Here is a 24,890-nt window from a genome sequence, read left to right on the forward strand (position 1 = left end):
AAAAAGATTTACAGCCTGTTCTGATATCAGATTATAAAAATTAGGGCCCTCCATAAATTAAAAGGGCTTGCTCTTGCTGAGCTATAATAAGGGAGCTAATATGTCAGATTTGAAAGGTCTGAGAAGCAGAAAAACAAGCAATAATGAAAAGTGAGATCTTAAAAGCATGTAGAGATTTTGAAAGTGGACTTTTGTAGAATGCAATGAAATATTAGTAGGAAAAGGTAACTTGCCAAAATAACTACACTTATCCTCCTCTCATAATAGCCTTCATGGCAGAATCAGTAATAGTCTTTTTTTTTTTTCATTTAACAGGCTCTGATATAATGACATTGAATTCCACGCAAATATTCTACTTCTTTAGGAATAATTTATTATAGCTTTACTGGAAAATTTTAGTTGGATCTTAAAAGGTTTTATGGCCTCAATTATAGCACTTTTACTCCTAATAATCAATATTGATTTTACCCTATCATTTTTTTTAAAGTTTCTGTTGGTTTACATAGAATCCAAACCTTGGATAAAGTTGTATTTTCATTCTAAAATCATACTGGTTTATGTAATTATTCCACCCCTTCAATAGTTTCTTCTGCTATATCACTAAAAATACAAACTGAACTAAGAAATCTTAGTTTCTTTGTTAGTAGGAAGCAAGTGTAGTGTAAGGCAGTGGGAGGGAGAGAGCTGATTGCCAGCACTGCTCAGTGCCCTGCAGTTCCCTTCATCCTTCTGTGGATTTGCCCTGTACCTGAGCCTGTTCCTCACCTGAAGTTGCTACCTACACTCCTGTGGCAATGCCCCAGAGAGAAATCCCAGGAAACATCACACACTGACCTCATGGAGCTCTCACTCTACCCTCCTCCTGGGAAACAGAGCGTTTGGAATCAGCTCTGTGCATACAGGCAGATGTAAGGGACCTGTGTGTCCCAGCTGCTTCTCTGCTTGAGCAGGCTTTTCCAGCTGAGCAGCTCTCTGGACCTGTGACACTGATGCCTCTGAACTGTGACTTCTCCAGCCACAACCACCCTGTTTCCATCTCCTGCAGCCCATGCCACTTCTTTAGTGTTGGTGCTACAGTGTGTGAAGTCTGAGGCACAGACTCTGCCCTCTCTTCAGAAGTGCTGCCCCCACCCAGGCTTCTCCTGGTGACAGAGGGCAATGAAGTCCTGTCACACGAGGTGTCCCAGCATTTGCTGGAGCTGGAAACTGTGGGGAAGGCTGTGCTGCCTCTTTTCAGTCCCACGGGGCATAACTTCCTTGTTGTCTCCATTGAGCAAAACAATGAGGAATAGAGGCACTTTGACTCGTTAGCCCCATGTTTTATTCAGCTTTTGACAGATAAAATCTGACTTTTTTCCCTGAAGGAGGGAATGGTTAAGTGATATCCTTGAAGGCTCTGTCTACAGTAGGCATATTTATTTCTATTTTACTAGGAGTATCTCCATCTTCCACTCAAAGTATAAGTCTCATTTTGTCCTTACCTTTTCTGACATAATTAAATGGCAACACACATATATGGACATAGTTTAAATATTGACTTGCTTTTTCAACAAAGAAGAATATTGAACAAACACGACACGTATTTTATAAAAGGAATGGTATACAGACAATTTCTGTGACTGTTTCTATTGACATACACCTGCTTTGTAGGGGCCTTTCTGCTCCCTTACACTGGGTTTATTTCAGCATCTTTGAAAATGAAAAGATCCCCTTTTGTTTCAGAATTAGTATTTGACTGATGAAAAGAATGAACCCCAGGGGCTGTCTTTTCCAATCAGGCACTGTACAAGCACTTGAGCTGACTATGTTCTGCAGAACATTGAAAACATGGCATGCCCAGGAAATGTTTGCCATCACATTAGTGATGCTGTAATGGGCACCACAAATCACCTGGACATTAATAGAATGAAATCACTTACTGCCTCTGAGAGCAGCTTTATTCTCAGTTGGTGTCCTGAAAGCGCCATGTGTGCAGTCTAGAGTTTCTATCACAAAAGAAAAAATTTCAAATATCATAAAAGACCTGTTTTACTCGCTGCTTTTGGGGTTTGTTTAAATATCCACTGATTGTTTCCGATGGCAATCCCTTAAGCACGACTAGTGTTGGGGAAAAAAAACCATAAAAAATATTAGTTGTCTTACAAACTTCTAGTGATCTCTGATTTTCCTAAAAGGTGTAGCAGGACAGGACACACATGAGTTCTAATGAGTGCCCTTGCTCTCACCTAACTGCAATAACGCATCAAACGTGTTTCTTTATCCTGTTATTGCTGGTTTGTAATTTGATCATCAGACAGATTTGAATTCTCCCCAAGCTGTTCCAACGTGTCTGTAACAGAAGCAGAGGTACCTACGTGCACTTCCCATTTCGTTCAGAAAATAGAACAGCTTCAATGATCACAGCCCATGTGAAGCAGACAGCAGTGGTTAAATTAAATGTTGTGATCAAAGAAATGGGCTGTTAAAAATACCTGATTTCCTATTGGGGAAGACTTTTAATTGTGCTTCTGGTGCCTAGAAAACGTTGAACTTTTTATGAGATAATTCAGGTAACAGTCCATTAGAAAGTGTATTTGATTTGGCCTGAGGAAGTTTGGGAGAGGAGAAAGCCCTCCTGTGTGAGCAGTGGCTGCCCCCTGCCCCTGCCAGCAGCCCACTCCCCAACACACACAGCCTGCATGGCTGCACTCTGGAACACATCCAGGGCTGAGCTGCAGGACTGAAATCCCACTCTGCTTTCCTTGTTACAGGAGCAGAATCCTCTGCAGCTAAACTCATGACATCTCAGGAGTCAAATCTCATACTGTCCAAAAAAAAAAAAAAAATCTGGCATTTCAGGCTTATCTTTCTGCTTTTAACTTATTTTCCCTTTATATTACTAGAATGTTTATTATACCACATTCAAGAAAGCATCTAGTTTCTCTAGTGCTATTCTAGCAATCAAACTGATAGCTGTAAACCAGATAAATAGGAGCTGTACACCACTGTTTCTGCTGGCCCATTTTTCATTTTTTGAAATAAACCCCCCAGAGTCTTTTTGCAGAATAAATTGAAGATAAAAAAGTAATCTTTTGATATGGATAGTTTGAACATGTCAGATTTGTGAAGCATTTTCTTCGGCTAGCTTAGCACTCTGTCTTTTGAAAGACTTATAAGGCAAAGCACAGCTGTCAGAATTTTTAAGAGTTGTTGTGTAGGACAAAATTAAGTGTCTCTATTAAAAGCAGAGGATCTAGAAAGTAGGTTCTACTCTACTTGTTAATGCCAAGCAGCATTTCACTTTACAAGTCTTCCCTTCTGAAATCAGTGAAATTTCTTGGGACTGGGCAATAATACTCAGTATGAGGAAGCATGCCTAAATCTGACCTTAACTCTGCTGGGTTTGGCAGTGAAGCTGCCCTTTCAATCTAGGATGCAGCAAATGCTTCTTGCTCTCTTCCCCTTGTTCCAAATAGGAGAGAAGAATCAAATAATCCTGCACAGAGCTGAGCAGCAGGTTCACTGGTTACTGGGGACCCATTATTTTAAGCAGTTCTTTTGCTGCTTTAAATTATACTCTCAGAAGTTTTGGCTGAGACAGAAGCAATAAGGAAATTTGTTTTCCTTTCTCATCCCTAATTCCACTGCAAAGCTAATGACTGAATATATTTTTTCAATATGTTTCTAAGCAAAATATCAAGTTTAAGCATTGCAGAAGGGAGGATTTTTGTACGCACTTCTAATTCATGGTAAGCTACAGAAACTTAATTACTTTCTGCTGTTGGAAAGCTGGTCATATCTGGATCTGAAATACTAGAACTGAGATTGTTAAAGTTAATAATTCTCAGTATTGTATGAGATTTTTATTTGCCATGTAGGTCTTCAACACTTCAGACAAATATGTGGCATCATTTCACTGCTGATGAGCTGATCATCCTCCTCCGGCCTGTACGGCCACTAACCCAAGGCAAGTGAGTCTTTTCTCAGCCTTGTCTGTGGTCATATTGAAATGATTTTACACAGAAAAATTATAAAATTAGTGCAGGTATATGTGCCCTTCATCAAGACTCTACTATTCAGCTGCTGAGAATCAGGGGTAATGCCATCAGTGTGAAAGTGAGAAGTGCCAAGCAGAACAGGGTTCTGACTAGAGCTTTTAAAAGCCCTAGTTAATAACACGTACAGTAAGCATGATCAATTCTGCTCTGTGGTGTGACAATGATCTCACAGGAAATAAAGAAGGCAAGTAGTCAAAGAAAAGAAGAAAGAGTAGGATTCCTGATCTTTCTGAAATTTGTACCACTAAAGACATACCAGTAAAGACTTCTGATACTCATCTGAACGTGTGTAGATTTAGACTCTTACATCGCTCCAGTAAAGAAGGAGGAAACATCAGAGTCAGAGACCTGTACCTGCTGATAATCTGTAACACTATGGAGTGGATGGAGTCAAACTGTCACACCATAAGAAAACCAAAGTTAGATATAAATTATAAATGGCCAGCCTGTATTTGAGGCTTGCGTGTAGGAACATCCCCACTGCCATTTGGTTAGAGCTGAATACTTCAGGTAAGACATGGGATAATGGATAGGATTAGGAAGAACTTCGCTTCCAGCTTCACCCAATCTGTAGGAAGTTGATATGGCAATGAAAGATGACTGATTTAGTAGGAAAAGAAGGTCCTAGAGAAAGGGAAAGAAATCTGGCTGCTGGTTTTGGTTGAAAGCAGTGAAAAAGGCTATAGCTTGGGTCTGTATGTTCCCATATAAAGACATTTGTGCAAAAATAAATGGAACTATAAGAGAAATTGCCCTGCTTCTTATGGAACCATGTTAAAATAGTTTCTATCTCAACTGGATGAAAGCCATCATTTTCAGCTTCATTTTCTCTCTGAACATCAGATTGAGGGTTTGTGAGGCAATGTCCTGTGAAAGGAATTTCCCTTCACTCAAAAAAAAATCAGCCAAAATGTCTCCTGAAAAATATATTGAGTGAACCCAGTAATGATTTTCATTTGCTGATGTTCACCCAGTAAAGAAAGGAAGCGGCACCCTTCCTCTCAAAGGAAATGAACTCTGTTCTCAGTATGGGGGGGTATTGGGAAAGCTAATTACTTTTTCCATGCCAGGAGAGAAATGACATGTGGCTAGAAAGAAATGTGAATTCTGGTGACCCTGCAACCTCTGCAGAAACATGACCTTGTCCTGTTATGAACCGCTCTGTGGTGGGGCGCATGCACAGCGCAGGGGGCACGGGCTCAAAGGCAAAGAGAGGCAAGTACAGCTCAGGAACCTGAGAAAACCAGCACAGGGGAAGGGATGTGACATGAAGTAGTCCATGTCACCATAAGGCCCTTGCTTCCTTAAGCCAGAAAGTCACTAACTGAGCCTGAAATAATTTTGATTTTTGTGAAGTTTGGTTGTGGCTGAACTATCGTAAAATACCCTTTTCCAAAGTGGTACTTAAAACAATTTGTACCACAAAAATGTAAAAAGCACTGTTTTTCTTCTTCCTTTGGCTCTGAAACATTATTTCCATCTTTTAACTACCTTTGAGAACCTTCTATTGCCCTACCACTGGCAATTGTAATTTCTAAATTGATTTTTTTTCCCCCCAATGCTTGGCTTTTTGTTTCAGCTCCAGCCCTCTACAGTTGGCCACAATGGTACTTTTGTACCTGTAAATCACTGACAGGCCTGGGAACAGAGCTCTCAATGCCCCACTCTCCACCCAGTGCTCTCAGAGCAATGCCTCACCCTGTTCCTGCAGTGCTGGCACCGCTGGCCCACCGGTGCTCCCTGGGATTGGAGTGCAGCTTCCCGTGAGCAGAGCCAACGTGGAGATACAGACAAGGATGTTTCTTAATTAGCTCTTGAGGACTGGTGTTCTTTTTCATTTAGGTGTCTTCCAGCAACATTTTTTCTCCCCAGTAATACAAAGATACTTTTACAGTCAGACCCTTCTCTGCCCTTAAAGTGATAAAAAGGCAGTTTAGTTGGGATTATCTGCTGTTCGTTAGATTGCTGCATTTTACATTCAAAGAGGAGGCATCAACACAGGAAGAAAGATTTACACAATAATTAAACCAGTATATAGAAAATGTACTTAAACTTCTGTTTAAATACAAAAAATACAGAAAAAATGCATACTGAAATACAAACCAAAATGGTAGCTCCAGAGAGAAAGACACGGAGAGGAGAAAACACAGAAGGTAAAAGATAATTTTAAGATTAAAATCACTGTTTTATAGAAGAACACTAGTTATTCATTAAAATATTTATAAACATTATCTATTATGCATTAAAAGCACTGCAGGAATTTTCATACCAACTACTGTATAGCGAATGCATTGCAAGCCCTTGTATGATTTATATGCTTCCAGTATTCTGTTTGATTTTCAAGATTCTTGTTTCACATGCTTAAGAATCAGACATTGCAGTCATGTCCTCTATCAAACCATCCTTATACTCTGCAAAAGGTCAGGAAGTAAATAATTTTTAAAATTAGTAAACAGAAAAAAAATTAACTTTACATAAATAGCCTCAGCTTAAATGAAAACAAAATTAAAGCTTTTAAATTTATTCCATATCTTCTAGTCCTCATTATTGCAAATGTATTTGACTTCATTGACCAAAACACAGAAGTGTCCATTTTCTTCTAGAATGAGTAAATGTTTCTTTTCCAGATATAAAGATATAAAACTCCCTTGCTTATCTCTGTTACAAAGAGGGTTAAAAGCAAAGCTGCTTGCTGAAGTTGCTGTATCAAGCATCACAGAAGATTCACTCCTCTTATGATCAGCTCTGAAAAAATCTGCTCTCAGATTGATCTTTGAGGCAATAACTCTTGTCTTCCCTTCCTTCTCTCTCTGAGCTTCAACCAGGCACCTGTCGGGGGTCAAACATCTGTCCTGTTGATCAAAGACTTTCTTGAGTTTTTACATATTGAAATATGTACTCTTGCACTTTTATGTATGCCCTATGTATTGCATTAATGAACTTGACTCCAGGTTTAAAGTTACACATAATATCTTGCTAAACTAAGGTCTGAAAAAAACCTAACTAACTAACAAGCAAAATCTGGAATAAAAACCTATTTGTTCATTCCTGTGTTACAAGATAGCTATATTAATTGTGTGTGCTTGTTTTTAAAAGAGCATTAAAGTGTCCATGATGAATTGCACAAAAAGCCGAAGTTTAATTAACAAAACTAGAAACACAATTGCTAGACCTGTTTGGAAATGGCCATTCAATGATCCAAACCTGTAAGACTGAGATAAATTACTTGTGGAAACATTTTCCTCTTGGAAAATCACAGATGAGACTAAGTGAGATGCTTCATATATATAGTAGCAAACAGTCATAGGTACATTTCATTTTGAAAGTCCCATCTGTCTTGCAGCCCAAACAGTTTTTGACACCATAGAATGATTGCTGCATTTCACATTATATGAAAAGGTAGTAAGAACTGATATATGCCAGGGTTTTAAACATCAGAGCTCCATTTTACTACACCAAGCATTTATTCTAAGGAACTAGGTTTAAAAAAAAAAAGAAAAAAAGAAAGAAAGAAAGAAAGGCTAGATTAATAATTTATATTCATTGCCCTAAAAAATATGATCAAGATTTGATTTCAAGACTCTGAGTTACCTAATCCCTAGAAGGTCACCTGATCCATAAATTCAAGCAGTTGCTTTTTTGTTCATAGAAAAGTAAACATAGTGCATGCATGGGATTTATCATTTAATCACATTTTAGTTGACTAGAAAGCTACAAATATGAAGGGAACTCTGCCCGGGTACTTGTTGGAGCCTGATTCAGCACACATCCTAAAGCTAACTGTGTGTGGCAACCCACAGCCTGCAAGGTTTAAATTAATAATATAGTATTAAATAACACCATCAAAGCAAAGAGTTAATTGTTTTCCTATTTGGAGTATGACACTGAGCAGCCACAAGAGCTCAAAGTGTTTGTTACCATCATCAGGAAGATAAGTGTAGACTTTACCCAGGATTAAATAGGGATTAGTGTGCTGTCTTATTCTTTAATAAGGGGCTACCAGCAGTATGGTCAGTCACAGCTACAACTGCCTTCCTTATCAAAGCACCTACCATTACTTTATCTGCAGTATAAACACACAGTTATTTCTCAGATTCAGGTTATGCCTCTGAGCAGACACTGATTGGACCCTCTGCATTCTGCAGCAGACAGAAGCACGTTAGCTACAATTTCCCCCGAAGGAACGGTTACATGACCCTGAAAGGCAAACAGAAGATATATTTTTCCTTTAAATGATTCATAAAATTCCACTACAGATGATTTTAGTCCATTGCATCCACACAGGAAAGAATTTTCTACTGGATATGGAAAATGGTTGTGTATCAGAGAAAATAATCACATTTTCTTTGTAAAAATGGGTATCTCAGGTATCTCTTAAATGATTGCATGGTTTCAAAGATCCAGCATGAGGAATAATTTCTGGTACTGATCAGCTTGCTGCAGGACTAAAGTCAAGGTCTCACTACCCTTCTGCCCTGCTACGGCTTTGTAGGCTTTGGTTTGCCTCAGTATCATCAGTATTCCCAAGTATTACCAAGTATCAGTATTACCAAGGATGATGGACTGTTGACAAAATGACAATTGTTTGTCCCTTTTAGTCCCCATGCTGGCAATTGAGGGAATTGCAGCAGCTTGGACTGGAGAGTGCAATTACCTGGGTCTTTTTGGATTTCTGAAATGCTGTTTCTAGTGGTTGTTGAAACAATAGTTTTCCTTTGAAATTGCTGCTTGCAGGTGCTGAGGAAAACCAACAAAACAGATCTGCCTCCTTAGCATCCTGGCTTTACAACAATGTTATGGAAGGGCTTCAATCTTCATTGACAAACAGAATAGATAAAGATGAATTTTCATATTTGATGTAATCCAAACCAATGTAATCTGCTACAGCTGAGCATGTCATGGTAGAATATAACAGAGCAAGTTATAAAGGAAGGAAGATACAACATCAGTTTTTCACATTCCTAATGAACAGTGTGAATTCGTTGCCTTCAGAATAACGGATGATTTAATTGAATCTGTATAATCTAATGCAATCAATCTCATTTAACTAAATGTCACACAGCCCTTTTCACCAAGAGGCAGTTTATGTACACACATGAAGGAACAGAACTAATTTCTGAAACCTTCACTAATGTGAGATCAGTTTTTGTGAGTTGCCCAGAAAAAGCATGCACATCTATTTTGTTTCTAACTTAACTGCTAAAAACACTTCCTTTAAGAAACATTCGAAAGGTTATGGTCTAGCAGCAAAACTCCAAGGAATTATGGTCTGTTCAGCCAAGAGAAGAGGAGATTGAGCACAGACCTCATTGCAGTCGACAACTTCCTCATGAGGTGAAAAAGAGGGGCAGACACTGATGTCATCTCTGTGGTGACTAGTGCCAGGACCTGAGGGAACGGCCTGAAGTTGTGTCAGGGAAGGTTTAGGTTGGATATTACAGAAAGGTTCTTCACCCAGAGGGTGGTGGGGCACTGGACCAGCATCCCCAGGGAAGTGGTCATGGAACCAAGCCTGAAAGAGCTCAAGCAGCATTTGGACCATGCTCTCAGGCACGTGGTGTGACTCTCTTGGGGATGGTGCTGTGTGGGGTTAAGTGTTGGACTCAATGACCCTCATCACGGTCCCTTCCAACTCAGCATAAAGAGTTGGAAGGGACCAAAAAGAAAAAAAGCAAAAGAAAAAAAGCAAAACCCTTTACTCACTATACTCATCCTGAGTTTCAAGCAAAGCAAAAGGTAGGACAGAATATACTTCAAAGGCACTTTTTTCTCCCCCAGTGAGAAAATTTTCATTTTCCAGGGGCCAAGCAGCTTTTAGTTCTGGTATGTAGATACATTTTCTGTCAGATATTTCATCTTGCAACACTCTATGAGATGGTATGAGTATGGCCAAGCATTCAGTACTGGCAGATCAAATCCAGCAGGTTTCCCTAACCAGCTCTCACATCAGCGGTCTTTGCAGTGTCTCCTGTCTGTAGAGAAGTGCAGGGCCTGGAGAGCAGCTCCTCCCTTGGCCCTTGTCCTGGGGCTCCAACCTGCTCAGCTGCCAGCAATGCCCATGCTCATTGCCAAACCTTTGTCAAATGACACATGGCAGGATATCGGGTGGAGGGCTCTGTCCAGGCACGCGGCTTTGTGGCCAAAGCTGTCTTGTGTCCTTCACAGGGACGAGCAAGCTTTTGATACTGCCATGAAGTGATGGGACTTGCAATTTTTTCCTTTGTTGTGCCACATTTATTATAAGATGCCAGTGGCTGAGTGTTGGCTGTCACCTAGCATGAGCTCCTGCCCAGTGTGCTGTACAGATGCACCATCATCTACCTCAGGAGACAAGCAATATCATTAGCTAGGTTTGGCAAAGCAGATAAATGTGACTGTGGTTATCCTGCAAAGACAACAAAAGGAGTGTTTCTTTGTTGTGTTTTCCTGCAAAGTAGAATTTCCAGGATGGTAAAACTTGAACTTATTTAGCTGTGTTAGTGCACCCAAAGAATTCCCCTGAATCATGATTGTTTTAATAGACATACAGTTTTAACTGGAAATTATTCCTATCAGAAAGATGCGAAGTGAAGGAAACTCCTTCAAAAAGAAGTGCCTCATGGGCTTAAATTTCTGGTTTCAAGAGCTAGATAGAATGAAATATTTGAAGGCACCTAAATTCATTTTGCTTTAAATATATGAAACCTACATTTATGTTTCCTAAGATGCAGTAAAGTGCCTAAGTATGTTTTCAAAAGAGATCATGGAACCTAAATCTCATTACGGGAGAGAGTCACTACTGAAAATAAAACACAAGATCCTTAAATCACTCTGTCATTTTGAAAATAAATATGAGATTGTAAGTGACCCCAGTAGCCTTAAAGCTCAGTCTAGGTAATTATACCAATAGTTGCATTTTACAATTCTCCCCAATTAATTGTCATTTTGTGTCAATGCATAAGGAAGAACAAAACTCACAAAAGCAATCTTTTCTGGCCTACGCCTTACTTAAAAGTTTTTTTATTTTCCAACCCCTACTTACCTTTTGAAAATTAACAGGCTCAGAGACCAAGAAAGTAGGGGAGTAAGTGATCAAAAGATGCTGATTTATGCTCTAAAGCATTTGAACATTTTTAAGACCTTCAAGAGTACAATTTAACGCGTCCCCAGGTGACTTTAGTTTACACAGCCAACCCTTACAGCACAGATAATCTAGGCAGACGTTGTCTTTGGCAGCATTACAGGACTGCATTTCACAAAACTGGCCTGTTTGTTAACTGGTTTTCACTGTTTCAGACAGCCACTCATGCATTATTTATGGCATCAGGCATTGCGATATGTTTTCTTTCACCTTCTATTTGATTACAGAAATGTAATTGTGGCTAGCAGAAAAGCAGTGGAAATATTGCAAATATAGATTTAGTTCTCCTTTGTGTCTCTTATCTTTTTTTCATGGTGCATAGGAATATTTGGTTTTGGGGCTTGCTTGTGTTTCTTTTTGACCTGATTCACTATTAAAAGTATAAGCGTACAATATTTGATTCTCTGAAAGAGCTTCTGAAACTCTGAATGGTAACTAACTAACTGAACGGGCTATTAATCTCTGGAATGCTGAAATCCAGCATGCTTGCCCTGCAAACATCCCCTTATTTGCAGTTCACAGGTTAGGTTACCTGAATAAAACATCTGGGATCCACTTTTTTTTTTACAGCCATTTATATTCCCCCCTGCTCCCATGCCTGGCCCTGCCATTATAAGCCTAAAAATATACATGAAAGAAAAGATGCTGGCATTAATCTGAGAAACGCATAAGCACTATTAACACAAACAGAAGGAGCACTTTAACAGGCTATCAGCAGAATGACTTATCCATTTTTATCTACTTACCCAGTTTGTCGAGAATAAACTGCATGAGGGAGTGTGTATGTGTGTGAAAACTGAGTAAATTTGGGTTGATTCATCACTTGTCCTACTTTGCAGATCAATCAGTTAATAATTTCATTGACCTGGAGGATCATTTGGAGCAATATATTTAATTCAGTCATGCATTTTAGTTTAATTAAGGTTAGAAGTTACAGTGCTCTGCTGGCAAAAATATATTAAATCTGTTTTCTTTCTACTTTTCATTCACCACGTGAACTTCCTCTAGTGGATATAATTCATAAAAGATCTTTTATTTTAATTTGTCTAATTTGCCCACTTCTTCTGTGAAATTCTGCACCTTTTTTAGAAATAAAAACCATCTGAAAATCTTTTTGCATCATTTGGTGAATGTGCTGGAAGTGTTAGGCCTCTTGGACACTTCAGCAAACCAACAATTAACACCAATGTGTCATTCAACTGCTCTTGAAACTGAGAGTAACAAATCTGTGATAATCAACATGTTCAATGAATACACATGGTGCTCCATAAGCTGTCAGAGCTGAATTTAGTTCCACAGATGATGCTAGAACATTTGGAGATGCTTTGCTTTATTGTGTGCTCTTACAGTGCTGTTTTCCCAGCAGCTGCTATCTCTTTTTTTCCTTGTGCAACAGACTCTCGTGTTTCAAACCCCTGCAAGTTTGCCACAGGGTGACAGTTGTGTCCGTCTTGTGCACTGAACTAAGTGTCTACAGTGACCCTTAACCTGGCCTAAGAGCCTCTCTGGTGTGTGCCTGTGCCAGCCTCCACCATGATCAGGAAAGCTGGATTTGCACCATGTTTCCCTGACTGTGGCTATCAAACGTTCATCATCACCGTTATGAGATATACCTTAATTTAATGGGACAGCACATTAAGATTTTCTTCTGCTTTTGGTTTCCATGTAATTGGCCAGCTTCTTCTTTTGTGTAAGCTGCCTGGCTTGGAGATCCAAAAATGCCCCTGTCACCCATGAATGGTTTTTACTACTTATGCTAGGGCCATTTCAATCTCTGAATTGCATTTTGTTGAGTAATATGTTTTCAGAACAGTGAATAGCTGAGATGCATATTAGTTGCCTGTTTTCAAGAAGATCAGCTACCTGCAAAAGCAGGAGTGTTCTGGAGGAAGAGTTCATTGGACAGCCATTACACTCATGTTTTTCCTCAGTGTATTGACTTAAAAATCTAGTCTCTAGATCTCTTCTGTTACTAAAATACAATTACCCGTCTGGGACTTACAGCCAGAGGATTTGGGAATTCATTTGCTTTGAATTAAGGTTTTACTTCAGCAGCTATGGTTTCAACCAGCAAATTGGTTAATGGCTCTGTAAGCAGACCCAGGACTCTGACAAGGCCCAACACACATATCCATCATTCATGTGCTGTGATTGAAAACATTTTTTGTTCTGGCAGTATGAAATACAGCACACATGATTTCATTATGCTAGTCAGCCTACTTTCATTGTTTTCTATATTTTACTCAAAGAGGCTGTTCTAACAGTCTTCTCAGCTCTTGAGAGGGTGACAGCATAAGGGACTGGTCACATGTACATTTTGGATACCTGAAGTTTGGTCATGTGTAATTTTGGATGCCTGTATAATGAAGCCCGCCATCACTTTTATTCTTCACTTTGATTTTATAAGGAACATAAGGAAATCTCCATCACAATCAGCCCCATTGTATTACATAATGACATTCCTATTGTTTTTAGGGTGGTACCTGAGAAATATCAGGAGATTAATTGCCAGCTGGAGAAAACAGTTGCAAAATAACTTCACCCAAATGTTAATGCCTTTGCTGTTCATTGCTAAGGTATAAATTTTACCAAGAAACAGATGCATCTGATACCAGTCTTTTGGTCAGAAGGATGAAGTTGAAGAGACACAGGTCTGCTTTGAGAGCATATCCTTGAAAAGTCCATTTGCTGTTGGAACATTATTTGTCCCAGTTTGGAGAAGGGCTGGGCAGCACATAATTCATGCTCTGGCTGTCATGGCACACAGGGAACATGACTTTCTCTGTGATTATTAACTTTCCCCTTCACTCTTGCATTTGTGTTTTACTTGGCTGAAAAATGATCAGAGGACAGAGACCATGTACGTGGATGCACAGGTAAAAGATATGCAGGGTTTTTTTTCCCTTTGTAAACTGTGCAAACCCACACTTTCCAATTTTGCAGTCTGTTCCATGAAAAAATATACTGGGTCTGCAGTAATTCTGTCCATGAATATCTGAAAAAGCACAAACTATGTTACTTTATTAGCTTTTTCCCTTTTCAGCTAAGCTTGTATTTCTCTTTCTACAATGTTTTACCTTCTACTTGAGCTAGATGTTTCCCTGTTTAAAGAAAAAAAAACTTCCTTTATGTTTTGTCACATGCTCTTCAAAGAAGCCTCTTACTGTTCTATAGCTGAAAGATACTTGAAATAAAAAGATGTGTCTGGAGCACCTGGAGGACCAGAGGCCTGTCCCCCAGCCATGGCCCTCTGGGGCAGAGAGCCCCTGTCACGCAGGGAATAAATACAATGTCATTGTTCTCCATTTAATGACCTCACATCTTCTTACTTTGTTTCACTTTGAGTTTGTTCTTGTTAAGGGCCTGATCCATCAAAGCACTTAACCTCATGGTTGTGTGTTGTAAACCCACCAGGGTAAGTACCTTGACTTTTTATAACCCTGTAAAGTGTGTAAAGTGTGTACCTATGGCACTATAAAAGATGGGTTCAAATGATGTCTGTGATAAGAGCTAAACTTTTCTGTTCAGCACTTCTTCTCCTCTGCAACACAAGAAGTTTCTACAGTTTGTGTTGCATATATTTCAAACAAGGCTGGTTTTGACAAATTGACTGTTTCTTTTTTAGTTCTTTTTTGCACTTGTCTAAAAGAGCAACTACACCTAATAAATTTTCAAGACATTCTTGTTTATCTGTATTCCTCAAAAAACTGCTCAGATTCTGTTAGACACCCTGAAGGATTACCTAATACTTAAAAATTTTCAGTTCAGCTTTTTAAAACACTTAAACCAAATAAGAAAACAGGACTATCATAGCAGGCTTTTCCTGCAGACACCACCAAGGGTAAATTTAAGTTAAATCCTGTTCTGAGACCTGAATTTTGCCCAGTGAAAAAATTTAATTTCTGTAAGCACTGAAAATAAAAAGTAATTAAACCTCTGCATATTCCTTGCGTACTATAAATACATTAATAAAATAGGCAAAGGAAATCAACTCCTAAATTATTAGCAGTAGTAAAATGCTGAATATTGAAACACAGTTTAATTTATTAATTTATAATTTTTATCAGGCTAAAATAGGCCTCTAGGAGCAATTTAGGCATAAGAGCAATGCAATTGTTCAGTATAGTCAGCAGTTAGATACACAGCTGGTTCAGTGCCCACAGGAAGAGAGTCAAGCTCAACTTTCAAGAAACTGATGTATCTCTAAGTTAGGATATATAAAGTGTAAACCTCCAGCTCCAAAATGAATTTAGACTATCTGATTTGGATGTACTTCAGAGAAAACAGGTTAAGCCCAAGGCAAAATATAACAAATAGATATCATATATTAACAGCAGAGACAATTGGAAATCTTTTAGCCTATGCATTAGATTGTACATCTGCAAAAGCAAGATTGGTAGGCATTTCAAAGATGAGCCTTTTAGGGGGAGGTTTTTGCTGAGTATTTCCTTATATGAAAAAGTGTTTTCAATTCAGCTGCATTACAGGACAGCTGACATTCCTCACACTCATCACTTGGGTAACACAAATCTACTAGAGAAATTCCCAAACTGTAGTGCAGGCCCAATCTGTTGGGAAATTCAGCGACCTTCCTCAGCTCCTGTCTTCAACTACAATGAGCACAGCATGGCTGAGGAAAGTGCTTGAAACGTTGTGCATTAATCCAACACTCTGCTGCTTTTCCTATCTCAAAGCTCTTGAAGCAGTACTTCTTTTCTGGAGCAGGACTTCAAAGTACAGAAAGGAATGACCTGCTCCTGTTATTCTCAAAGGCCAATCATCTTTTAGAAGACTTCCAATGTCAATGCAAGGGAAAAGGGAGTGGATCAGATATATTAATAATCTCCTAAGAAAAGCTGTAGCTTGAATTAGTACAAGTGACCATTTTGGGAGGGATTCCTCCAGAAACAGGAACACGAGATAATGCAGGCAACCTCAGGAGGTCTCTAGTGCAAACTTCTCAAAGCAGGATGAGCTCTGAGGTCAGACCAAATTACTCAGGGCTGGTTTTAAAACCTCTGTGAATGGAGCCTATACAGGGTCTGCCCAGCTTCTCCACTGCTTGACTGTCCTGATGCCATATGATTCCAGAGCACCGTAAAGAAAAGGACTAAGCAAAAAGTCCAATTTCCCAAACTGCTTCTAAACCACACCAAGAAAAGGCCAGCACTGGCTGCTCCACAGCCTGTATTTTATTGCCACAGAAGAAGGGGAACATCTGCTCAGATTGGGAATAAAACAATAAACTATGGCTTTCAGTAGAGGCTGTCTCAACACTTAAACAAACTGTCTTTCTTACTGCAAATTAATATTGAACATTTATTTTTAACCAGGAGAGACAGAAAGAGTTGTTTCCAATCAACTTTCAATTCTAAGGTCACCACTGGAGAGTTGAAGCACAAAGGTACTGACTTAGGTCTTAATTCAATCTGATCTAAAAAGCATCTGCTTCTAGTGAAGAAAGCAGAGCAGTTTCCTGGACATGAGCTGAACTACTGCAGAATCTGCTGAGGGGCACCCCATTTCATGGGTGGAACATGTCTTGTGGACATTGCTCCTGTGTCATTCTCAGGGAAACAGTTACAATATAAATGTGTGCCGGTTTTGGATGGGATAACGTTACTTTACAGTAGCTGCTGTTGGGCTGCGGGTTGCATTTGTGCTGAAAACAGTGTTGATAACACAGGGATGTTCTAGTTACTGCTGAGCAGGGCTTACAGAGTCAAGGCCTTTTTGGCTTCTCACCCACCTCACCCCAGTTGGCTGGAGGTGAGCAATTAGTTGGGGACATGGCCAGGACATCGGACCACAGCTGACCCAAGGGATATCCCAGAGCATATGGTGTCATGCTCAGCATGTTTCTTATAAACAAGTATTTTAAATATTTATTCTTTAAAAAAATGCTTTTAATTCAAGTTTTATTAACTGGTTTTCTATCTTATGTGGCCTACCAGTCAGCTGTCTTTCTACTACAGGTTTATTACTCGTGGCCCAAAGACAGAAAAATTGAATACTAAATGGCATTAAATACTAAGTCATATCAACCTCATTCTAAACCAAAAATCTCATAAGATATGTTATTTCCTTATGGAAAAGAAACCATTAAATTGACTTCTGACATGTTGTAAGATGTCAATAAGTCATTTACTAACCTAAATACCCATTGCACACAAGAGAGACTTGTTTATTTTGAGAGGTTTCAAAATTTATTTTTCAACAAGAAATATAATAAAGCCTGAGAAGGGCAATCAAGAAATCTGTGAAACCCTGTTTCACTGTTTCCATAGTAACCTCCATACTAAGATAGTAGCCTTGGTTAGGGACAATCCTATAAGCAAATATATTGGAAAAATTTCTCTGTCATAAGGAATTCACTCTCATAGTTTGGCTTTTTGAGTTGTTTTCACAAATATCTTGCCCTTTTATTAGTTTCCTTGTTATCTTTAGGAGGCAAAATCTGAAACAAAATGTAGCAACCTGCCCTATTCATTGCTCTCCGCACTTTAAAAGACATGTTTCAGGTACCATACATTTAATTATGATTTAGCTATGTTGGCAGGGAAAATAAGGAAAACCAAACTCAAATAGTAAAGGAATTGACTTGTACATTTGCCCAGAAAATGACCAAAACCTTTTCAACAATATTAAATCCAAAATTCTGAGAATTAACACTAGCTGCAGAATCCCTTGCCCAGCTCCTGGCTCCTAGCAGATCCACACCTCTCAGTTTTTCAAAAGGCTGCATCTCGGAAAAGACAGAACCACATTTGATTTGGTTTTGCACGACCATAGAGAGAAGACTGAAAAATTATAATTTGAATGAAAATTTTCCAAGTTCAGCGAAGTAAACACTAGGCTCTGGGTTTGAACTATTTTTGCCTGGTTTTTGCCACTGATGAGAAGAGAAGCAATATTCTCACACCGGCCCACAGAGCCCAGCAGCGCTGCCCAGCCACCCCGGGGAACGGCAGCTGTGTGCGGCTGTGTGCAGCTGTGTGCAGCTGTGTGCAGCTGTGCGGGTGGCACACGCGTGGGGTGGCAGCATCAGGGCCCCGGGGGCTCCCGCCGTGGCCGGGAGCAGGGCACTGCGGGGCATGGGGGCAGCCCAGCCCCGGGCAGCTCCCCAGGTGGAGGCCGTGCTGGGATGTGGGGCGGCAGAAGGGCTCTGCCACGGGAGCTGTGGCACTGCTGGGGCCGGCATGGGGACCTGGGCTGCGCGCCAGGCAGGGCAGGCAGACCCAGCAGTGCCCTCGTGGCCCTGACACACTATGGGTTTTGGGTAAAAAACTTTGAACCCCTAACTGAAGGGAGGAAAAGCTTTACCCTTGGAATATTTTGCCACATCTAGAACTAAGAAACATCAGAAAGTATAAATCGAGATGATATTTTAATGGTCATTAATAGAGTCATGCAGTATTTGAGTGCATTGGGGTAGGTACCAGGCAAACATGGAATGACATGAAGTCCTTGCTTGTCAATGACCTTGACGAGTCATCCACTTAAGCCCTAGCTCTGCACAAAATGCACATCCTTAAATTCAGTATCCTGAAGCAAGGATGTGACAAAATGGTTTAAGTTATGTCTTTTTTTTTTTTTCTGAGGAGGTCAGAAATGAACAATGTACAAATGTCATTTCACTGGAGACAAGATAGGTAGCAGCTATGACACCAGGTACAATCCTTTTTAAAGTTAATAGTAATTATTTTTAACGTGTCTTATTGACTTCTAATAATCTCTGAGGGAATTAATAGCTAAGAAGGTATGTATGTGTTGATGACAGAAAGCAGAATGAAGTCTACTGATTTATTGCAGCTCTTCATTAAGTTTAAAAGCATTCCACTGTGATGAAGACATCAACCATAGACTGTGGTATTTTCACACTGCAAAGAAATAGTTAAGAGCAGGAAGACAAAAAAAGAAAGCAAACAATGTTTTAACTTGAATTCAAGCCAGATTTCACATAAACAAGACCCTATTCAAACCTAAAAAAGCAAAACACATTAAAAATATCTGCCAGTTTCCCTGATTGAAGGTATAGAGGAAACATACCTGCTTATATGTGCTCTAAAAATCTTACTAGGTAAGGTCATAGCAGATTATTATATTGCATAAAGATAAGCATGGAACTCAACTTCCTGTAAATACTCAAGTCTGGATTCTCATTCCCCATTACAATGATACATTTCTGTTAATTCTTGTGGAATAATGCGAAGCTTTACTTTTTATAATTGCTTTGCTAAGGTTTCATTTGGAAGTTATATTGAATGAGCAGACAGAAGATAGTTCCATAGGACAGCTGTAGGTTTTGGACATAGGCAGCACAGAATTAGAACAAAAAACTGACCACTCTTTACCTAGCCAAATTCTAATTCAAAAGAAAATTCCTCTGAACTCCAATGGGATCAAGATTTTATCTTGGGTTCCCAATTATTTCCTGGTGAGTTTTATACATGTGAATATTACCAGCAAATTCAGGTCATTAACGCAAGCAACTCAGCATTGAAAGATTCTGAACGCATGCTTGTTTCTCAAATGACACGTGGCCCTGCAGTCTGTGCGTGTACGTGTCCCCATGTAAGAGAGCAGAAATTCTTCATAAGAGTTATCATCAGTCATCTCTCTCAGAGGAAAATGAGCACAGTATGTCATTATGTCTAGGACTATCACAGTTTGGCTACTAATGGGCATTGGGCCAAACTCTGGGAAAAAAAAAAAAGTAATATTTATTTTGGAAGTCTCTCAAAACAGAGGCTTTCTCTTTTGTGGTACTTAGCACACTGTCAGAACATAGGAATAGAAAGAAATCAAATTCTGATATTCAGTTTTGGCAAAATGACCTGAATACTTCTCTGAAGAGGACTGATTGTACATCTGCATCTCTCCTGACTTAAAGCCTGGGTCACTCCTGCCCTGCCTTCAGCTTTTGATAACACATCATCTTCACTGGGTCTTCTTGCTCCACAGACTTTCCCTGCAAATTAAGAAGTGGCATTTGAAGAGCCCTCAAATAGAAATGCTGCATTTTGCTCATTTGGAACTTTTACTTGCATAAATGCAATACCTTTATTAAACTCACCATTAAGTTATCATATTACTTAAAATTCTCCACAAGGATCAGAGAGAAAGATTTAGGTGTGTTTGGGTTCTCTAGACAGGACATTGTTAATGCTTTGGTAGCAGCATAGGTGACATTTCCTTCTGTGGACTGATCGACCTCTTAATCCTGGTCTTTTTGCTCCACAGTCTGTAATTTTTTACTCGTATCTCCTTGGGGCTTATAGAAATGTGTTTTTAAGTATCTCAGGAGTGCTGAAACGCATAAGCCCAGTTTATTAAGACAAAACTATTCTGAGAGTATGTTGGACCTCATCCACACAAGTATGCTGCTCCTGATCATCCAACAGCAATCTTCATCTCCAGGCACACCTTGTTCACAGCAGCCCCATTCACACAGGGAGGACACCATGCCTCCTCCGCTTGGCCACTATAATGCTTCCAAGGCAATCTCAGCACATCTAAGAGGCAGAGCTCAGCTGGATGACTGGACTCAGAGTGTACTATCAAAGTAATCATATTTGTTGTCCAGGAACCTTAATATTTATTCAGGAGAGAACAGTTTTCATAATTTCTTCCTAGCTGCATATGATATGATTTCAGCGTTGCTGTCTGAATGTGCATTTTCACTTCTTTTCAAACTTTGTCAAGGCATGCATTTCAACAATATTTCTACTTCTGAATTCTGTTTAAAGTCAGGTCTAATAGAACCTCTTATTTCTGGATATGAGTTCAGAGGAGAAACTTTTTCTGACTATTTTTTTGACTCTTAGGTCACTCTTAGGTGAACAATTACTGTTAGAGTTACTTTCTGCCCTATCCATGCAGATATATACTGACTGAGGGTTTTAGAATCATAATAAAATACTTGTAATATAGCAGTACAATACCAGATTTTATCTACAGGCTGTGCATCAAAATAGACATGAAATTCCTCCCTGTGTCTCATAACGTTCCCTTGGAAAATACTAGATCACAAAAAAGTATTCCCAGTAGAGCCATCTTCCAATTTTTCTGCTGCTGTAGATGCTGTCTCAGTCATTCTGTTGCTGCTGGTTAATAAGTCATAAAACCTGTCATAAAGCCTGTCATGATAAGTGTATATGTCTTTTCTGCTAAAATAGTTTAGTTATAGTTCCCAGAATAGAAAAAAACCACCACGTGAGACGTTACTACAGAAAGTTGCAAGAGATCCTCTTTCAACTCAGCTGTGCTCTTCAGAGGCTTCAAAAGAATAAGAGGCACTACAGACCTAGGCGAGATATTTTTTTCTAGGCTTATTGCCTCAGGATGAGCTTTTTTTCCTTTCTGAGTACACTTACTTGAAACTACTTTGTTATTGATCTTCAGCACTAGGTTTCCATTCCACCTTCCTTTGGGTCCATTTTCTTACAGTTTCAGAGGATCTAGTCACTGGTGGTGAGCAAGAGTACTTTTCTGGCAAATTTGGCAAAGTCTCAATCTGGAATCAATCTATTTCACTCTGGAAATCAATCTATTTCAGTCTGGAAACCCTCAATTATTCTCTCCTTCCAAACATTGGTATTTCATAGAGTATTGTATCTTAGAGTGATTAAACAGGTTTTTAGGCTTCTGTGTAATCTGCAGGTAAGAAGTTTCCACCCATGCAAGCCTTTAAGAACAGATTGGATAAGGATCTGCTAAAAACTCCATGGACATTCTTGCTTTGCAGTAGGACTCATCTTAAGTGGACTTTTCCTAATTTTCTGGGTTGTGATAGCCTGAGTAGCTCCCAGCACCAATAACCAGTTGCCTTCCTTCTCACAGATTGCTCCAGCAAGAAGAAAACATCAAATTTCAAGAGCTGACAGTGAGCCATACACCCTGCCCAATTACCCCTAGGAAACAGAGCTCAGACTTGGAGTAACACATAATGAATACTTATCAGAAAATGTACCTAGTAAACTCACCAGAGTTAAAAAGAACTGAATATATATAAGAAATGAGTAATTAATATTTTTATTGTTGGTGGTTGCAAGCAGGATCATGTTCAAATGAGATGTCAGCAGTTGTGAAAAATGTTCCATATTTTTTTACTACAAATAGCAAGCTACTCTTGCATCCTTTGGATTTTCTTTTTCTGGAAAAACATTTAGATCGAAACCACATTAAACTTTCTTTTGGTTTGAAATGCCTCTACTGATATTACTTTTTGTCTGGGTCAGTCATCACTGTGAAGGACCTAGAAATATAGGAATATAAATAAAGTTTAGAAAGCAAAAAGTGTGCAGTGATGATCCTGAAAACAAACTAACAACTGTACACGAGTACCACTAACTTAATCATAAAAATATGATTCAAATTGGAAAATAAAAAGAAAGCATTCCTATAATTATGGGAAAATTAAAGTATCTTATTTGGTAGGTTGGTTTACTTGAAGAAAGACCTTTGCCCACCTGACATAGCTGCTTTGCAAAGTTAATAATAGACTTTCAGACATATGGACATACTTCCTAATACCAAGAGTTAATTTTAACAGGGAATTGAGGGTTTCTCTAACTTACATTTCATTCCATAAATTTAGAAACCGGAAAATTCTAAAAGTTGTGTTAATATTAGATTGCAAAATTTTGAGTTGTAGGGCTAAATACTGTGGATATACAGCAAATGGAAGTCAATCTTGCTATTTTCTTGTTTGTATTATTGTATTATATTTTTGTATGTTTATATTAAATATATTATTTCTTTACTAAATGAACAGTGGAACTGAGAAAACAAAAATTATCTGAACCATAAAACAAAGAACTGCAATTCACCTAATATAGTATCTGATTACGAAAGGATATGGACTAAACATTAATTCCAGATAATGGATTAAGACCCCCGATAATGGATTAAAACCCCCAAATTATACAGATTATGATTGCATGATTTTGCTCTAAACTCTGACAGTATTCTGGACAAGAAAATTCTGTCATAAGTGGTATGAAAAGTATTCATTCTTGCTCTGGCCTGGCAGATAGCCCATTAGCTTTAAATTAAATAAATATCAGCAGTAATATTAAATAAAATTTAAATGTTGTCATAAAATGTCAAATATCATTTATTTTATGACTGCTACTCAAAATAATGGTTATTGTCTTAACTGTGTCAGAGGAAGGTATTTCTCTCTCTGACTTCTAATTTTCTGTATCTGAGAGAAACTTCTAGTTAATTTTAGAAAAAAGTTGTCATTCTGGATCAAGAGCACTGAGCTGGTGTTGTATTTAGCAATCTCCCAGACTTCTGGCAAAATTGTTTTAATTAGCCTTCTCCTAACAGCATTTAAACAAATCCTATGCTGCCAAGGAAGGAAGAAATGACTTCTCAGTCAGATAGTTTACTTAGCTCTTTTTCTCCATTGCTATAAATCTTGCTGTGGAGACTATTAGTGACTTGACTACTTTTTTTTTAAACAATGAACTGTGACCACTTTACCCACTGAAAAGCTCACACATCATTCAAGTATAAATGCCCTGTTTCTGCATGGTTTATTTTCACACCATTGTTGGGTGCTAAAATAGTTTTATACCATTTATAAAACATAGACATTTTAGCAAACCTGTTCAGCGTGCCAGAGCAGAAAAACTAGTAATCACTTATATATGCAACCTAGCAGGAGCACCTATTGGAGCCAGATACGTTTGGCTAATGCTAACAGATAACTTGAATGCTGAATTAACTCATGGTCATGTACTATGAATTCCACGGCACACAGATAAGTTCAGAAAATGCCCTAATTTGAGCTCTTGAAAGGACAAACAATGCCATTTCCAAGAGAATTTACATGGACACTTGTGGGCCAAAAAAAAATCCAGTATTTTTTTCCACATCTAGAACTCACTCACCTACAGCCTAGAAAGACCTGTATAAGGTTTGGCTTTGGCCCTGCATGTTTTGTTCACAAAAGAGTTGTGTATTTCCTGAGTGTGGCGGTGAGCCCCCATGAGCGAGCTCCTGACGTGCGTGTGTGCGCGGTGCCCCAGCGCTCGCAGCCCGGGCAGCCCAGCGCTCCATGCGGTTAAGTAAACACGGCATGGCTGCTGGGGCACGCAGCCAAGGCTGAGGCCAGGAGGAGGGGATGAGGCTGGGAGGAAATAAGAGCAAATTCCTCTGAAATGATCTGACAGGAAATGACAGAGTGTCAGCCTTATACAACCACACTGCGCGCGAGAGAGAGAGGGCGGGAGAAGTTCTTCCTAAACACAGAGTGGTGCCAGATCTCAGTAGGTGAGGATGATGAAATAATAAAGCATTTCCCGTGTGTGTTTTTCATTAGTCCTGTTTTGTTTTTCTTCCAAGTGCTGTGGAAACAGAACAGAAGCCCATGTTTCAGCCATGACTGCAATGGCCTCCTCTCATGGGAATAACAGCTGCATAAATAGGAGGGAAGCCCTCAGTGGAATTGCTTCCAACACCTTTCTAATGGAAATAATGATTTGCAAAGCCCAGTTTATACCTTTGCCACGTAATTAGTAGCCAAGATTAAAAACATTGTTCCAACTCCCAGCATCCTTCAAATCTGGCAAGACATTAAATATTCCACTGTGTTCCAAAAAGGTAGCCCATAAGTGATCATTGTAAGGACAGTCTTGGCCAGCTGAATCAAGCCCTTGAATCAATCAACACTTATTATATGGAAATTAACCAGTTTGATGTCAATTAGTGGAAATTTGTTA

Source organism: Motacilla alba, chromosome 7 (assembly GCF_015832195.1).
Source record: "Motacilla alba alba isolate MOTALB_02 chromosome 7, Motacilla_alba_V1.0_pri, whole genome shotgun sequence".
Taxonomy (NCBI): Eukaryota; Metazoa; Chordata; class Aves; order Passeriformes; family Motacillidae; genus Motacilla; species Motacilla alba.